General features: G+C 33.1%; 1 long non-coding RNA gene across 1 annotated transcript; it reads right to left on the bottom strand.

Annotated features, from left to right (window-relative positions):
• Nucleotides 1-4,479, bottom strand: LOC138374942 (uncharacterized). Its single transcript, XR_011231410.1, has 3 exons — nt 4,401-4,479; nt 3,029-3,196; nt 1-412 (listed from the first exon to the last, which is right to left on the bottom strand). It is a non-coding gene; the product is annotated as an uncharacterized lncRNA (long non-coding RNA).
• Between the last annotated feature and the right edge of the window lie 685 nt (nt 4,480-5,164).

Here is a 5,164-nt window from a genome sequence, read left to right as displayed (position 1 = left end):
CAGTGAGGTTCCGCCAGGTGAAGATGAAAAGGGACAAGAGCTGGGGCTGTTGCCAGAGAAAAATCAAAATGGTAGACCATGGACTCCAAGTTGGGAAAGGAGGGAGGGGACAGGGGAAACGTGGCAAAACTAGGGCTTTAATCCTGGCAGCTTTGCTCTAGAAACCATGCTCTTAACCATGACACTAGACCACCTCCCTCAATAAAACCCAATTTTATGGATTGAAATCCAACGTTCTTTTCATGACATTTTTCACTTTATTAACAAGTACATTTTAAAACAAGTTAAATGTAACCCTGTGGAGAACTTATAGACTCTTACCTCTCTGAATACCATACCTGTGAAATGTAGGACTAACTTTAATTTATAGGAAGAATGGAAGTAATAGCTTTGGCACAGAATTCTTTTTTCCCTTAAAAAGAGAACAAGGGTGGGAAAGTAAGCAATGATACTGAGGGAAAAGGGAGAATGTCCTTTAGGACTAGCCATATACAGAAATCTAAAAAGTAGCTGCAAATTCACTCATATTTTAACTATATCAAAGCACTGGCTCATATATCGTGGGGGGTTGGTTCATGGATAACTTTGTAAGTCTGATAACAGGCGTGGTTTCGTGTTTTAGAAAAATGAGTATGTATTTAAAAATTTTATAAAATGATTTCATAGTGTCTGTGGACTCTAGGTTAAAGACACATTGCACTAAGAAGCCCCTTAAATCTTTTGGATAATTTGTGATTCTATAGTCTGACAGTTTCTGGATTAGGGTCTCTTAACATGTAGCTTAATATTAATATTACATACTTAGAAAATGAGTCATATGCTTTATTTCTAAAAGTTCCATTAAAACTATTTAGTATTAGGTATATTAATTTTCACAATAACATTCTTACATGGAGAAAGAAAAATAAAATATGCAAAATCAGCTTCTCCAGTTATTGCAATGTTTTAACTATTTAGGAATATACTTTCTTTCTAAGGAAAAGGAATCCATTAATATGCAACATCCACATATAAAACAGTCAGCTAGATGTTTAAATTCATATTGGTCTCAGCAGGAAATGGCTATGCTCTAGGCACATTTATGGCATGCTCGATAAATTAAATATTGATAATATAAGAACTATAAGGAAACTATTTCCTCAACATAAATCTGCCAAGAGGCAGATACACCAAACGCTCCCATAGATGCTTTTAATTCTTTCTTGTCTTGTGTAAGCACAAGGGAAACAAATATGACTCAACTATTTTTAAAACAACATAAATGAATTAAATACACTCTCTAAACTGTGTGTACATCTGAAAAATGGTTAGATACTGAATATCTCAATCTTAGAAATAAATATCTTTCAGAGAATACTTCTGAGCGATATCAGGAAGATGGTGGAACAGGAGGTTACCTGTTTATATCCCCCCACGAGAATTCTGCACCCATTACAGACAAAATGCTTTGTGGGAGACTTTGGATTCAGGCAGGAGGTTGTGGAGCCCCAGACCTAGGAGGGTTGTTTTGAGAGTGCCTAACAACACACAGGTGAGAGATCTGGCAATTGCACTCCCAGGTTTAAACCTGGAAACAGCTTCGTTTCTCAAAGGGCTTAGCTATAGGGATGAAAACGGAGACATTACAACTGAAGCCACAGAAATACCAAGGATGATGAGAGACTATTATGAATAAGTATATGCCAACAAATTGGAAAATCTAGAAGAAATGGATACATTTCTGGAACCTACCAAGACCGAATTACAAAGAAATAAAAAATCTAACTGGACCACTAATAAGACAGGATATTTGGCAGGAATTTTTTGGATAAGTCCTCAAAATCACAAGTAACAAAAGCAAAAATAGACAAATGGGATTACATTGAACTAAAAAGCTTCTGCACAGCAAAGAAAACAATTAACAGAGTGAAGAGACAATCTACAGAACGGGAGAAAATGTTTGCACATTAGACATCTGATCAACTATTAATATCCAAAATATACAAGGAACTCAAAACACTCAATAGCAAAAAACCAAATAACCCTATTAACAGATGGGTATAAGTCGTGAAGAGATGTTTCTCCAAAGAAGACATACAAATGGCCAACAGGTACATGAAAAAATGCTCAACATCGCTCATCCAAACCACAATGAAGTATTACCTCAACTTAGTTAGAATGGCTATTATCAAAAAGATAAAAGAGAACATTTTGGCAAGTATGTGGAGAAAACAGAACTCTTTTATAATATTGGTGGGATTGTAGGGATAATAGAAGGAGGGTTCCTCGAAAAATTGAAAATAGAATTACCGTATGATCCAGCAATCCCAGTACTGGGTATACACACAAAGGAAATCGTATCAGTATGTCAGAGAGAGCTCTGCACTCTCATGTTTATTGCAGCACTATCCACAATAGGCAAGATATGGAACCAACCTAAGTGTCCATCAACTGAAGGATGGATAAAGAAAGTTTGGTATATAGACTCAGTGCACTACCATTGAATTATATGAAAGAATGAAATCCTGCCATTTGCAACAATGTGAATAAACCTGAAGAATGTTATGTTAAGTGAAATAAGCCAGTCAGAGAAAGAAATATACTACATGATCTCACACAAATGCAGAACCTACAAAAGTCGATCTCTCATAAGAGAAAGTAAACAGTGGTTACGAGGAAGGGGGAGAGGGAAATCTTGGTCAGATAATACATAAATACAGTGAGATAGGAAGAATAAATTTCAAGAGATCTATTGTACAGTAGATGACTATAGTTAATGACAATATATTATATTCTTAAGACTTTTAAAAAGTAGACGTTATGTGCTATCGCCACAAAAATGATATCTATGTGAGGCAGTGGATTTGTTATTTAGCTAGATTAGCCGTATCACAATACCTCAAAACATCATGCTGTACACAATTAAAACATAATGTTGTCTGTGAATTTAAAAATAAAATTTAATAAATGTTTACATTATCAGAAAAGATAATCAGACTTCTTTCAAAAGTATACTTTAGAGTAGTTTCATATTTTCTATCTCTCTTACCTCTTGATCTTTTTTAGTTTTGCTTTCCAGAGCCTCAGATTCATCTAAATCATTCTTGTCTTTTAATTTCAATTCCATTTCTTCTTTTTCTGTTCTTAGTTGTCCATAGTCTCTTACCAGGTTATCATAGTTAGCACGAAGTGAGTTCAACTCACTTTCTACATTTTTCTATAATAAACAAAACCAGATTTTCCAATCAGAGGGAATTCATGTCATATATGCTTTGTTTCCTTAACTAAAATTTGGATTAAGTAATTAACTTTGATTCATTTGGTGGTTTAAGCCATTCTATTCTTTAACAACTTTCTAATGGTCTACATTTTGGTAAAGTGGCTCATTTAGAATAGATTATTTTGAAAGGAGTAGAATAAAAAACAAATCATAGAAATAAAATCATGTTGCCTGTGTCTGACAGGCACAGTTCAACTGGGAAGGTAGGGTGCACATTGGAAAGTTTATTTGGCTACAAATCCTCAAGTTCTTCAGCAATAAAGCTGATAATTTAATTTCCCAAATCCTATTTTATGTTTCAGATGGCTCTGAATTCAGGAAGGGAAACAGATATTATTTATTGATTTTTAAAACTAATAGTATGGGTTTGAGTATGGCTATGTTGTACCATACTCAAAGAGGCCTATCTCTACTTTCTCTACTATGATGAGAGTTATACTACAAGTTAAAAAAAAGCCTACACCAGGGATTTTTGAAAAAACAATAAACCTTTAGAGTATGTCTCAGGAACACAAAAGCAGTTTGTCTGTGTACTTTATGGGCATTAACTAATGATAATAAGAAGCACTGCACTTGCATTCCAAAATAAAAATGAAATTTCCTTTAATAAATACATTATATAACTATGTGTCTTTGAACATGAACAATCTAGACAGTAAACATGGAATCTAAACTTATTTTGTTATTTACCACAGTATTCCTTCTTTCTTAAAGTTTTGATGAGACTACATATCTTTATCAGTATTATCTGGAAAAATGACCCCTCCCTAATGTATCGAGCTGTACATTCTATCTGCCTGAGAATTTTGACACTTTTAAAATCAATCTTTTTATCTTCATGGTATTTCCTAAGGCAAAACAGAAACTTCACAGACATCATAGATACCCAGGTCTGCTAGTGAAGAGCTAGAAGCAAAGTTTTATCTATTAGTACACACTTGCCTTATGAAATTTTTAGCCTTCCTCTAGATGCCTCATAGGTATCAAGTATAAATATAAAGAGTGAGGGAAGCCTTCTTCGGTGCCACAATTGTTACTGAAATTAAGTCAGAGCTAGTAATGTGCTACAACAACAAAATCCAATCAGAAAAGAATTTTAAAAAGAGGATAAAGATTATGTTGTATCAAATCATTCAATTACCTGATTTAGCAGCTTTGTTGCTGGATTCCACTCTATTTCAGTTAATGTGTCAAGAGTGTTACTGCAAAACTCAGACTCTGAACAGAGAGCTGTAATTAGGGGACAAAGAAATTTATCCATAAACATATTTATTGAAAATCCTAAGTCAAAGATCTCTAAAAAAAAAAAATTCAATCAGAGGTAATAAATAATAAGCTCAAATTAGCTAATATATGCTTAGAGTATGAATGCCAAAAATACATTAAGAGATGTGGTCTTTCATTTATTGTGTGACTTAAGATAACTGGTATGAATGAGTGATAAAATATAAGATCCTTAATGAAATATAGGTAAAAAGGACAAATTCTGAATTTGAAATTTGATCCCTGTAAGGAGATTTTAAAATGCTCCCCAAAGTAGATTATAATGTTGGAGACATAATTTTGAAACAGATTCCTATGTAAATGCTATCCTTTCAAGATTAGCAATGTTTAAGGTAGATGTTATATCATTAGTAATTTAATTGGATAATGATTAGAACAAAGAAACAAAAACACCTTTCTCTTGTGTGTTTCCCCTATAGTGCATTATTCTTAAGAGATTTGGAATTAATAAAGAACTTCATAAATGTTTATTTTCTTAAAATTACTTATTTTTATCATAAATAATCTCCATTGTAATCACATACAGAATACACACACTTTATTTATAAATCATGTTTATCACATTAACTAAGTTATAACTAGCTTCTCTTTATAAGGAGGCTTTTATAATTTTATAATTAC

The sequence above is a fragment of the Eulemur rufifrons genome, chromosome 24, assembly GCF_041146395.1.
Source record: "Eulemur rufifrons isolate Redbay chromosome 24, OSU_ERuf_1, whole genome shotgun sequence".
NCBI classification, from domain to species: domain Eukaryota; kingdom Metazoa; phylum Chordata; class Mammalia; order Primates; family Lemuridae; genus Eulemur; species Eulemur rufifrons.
This window is presented reverse-complemented; position numbering and strand designations above follow the sequence as displayed.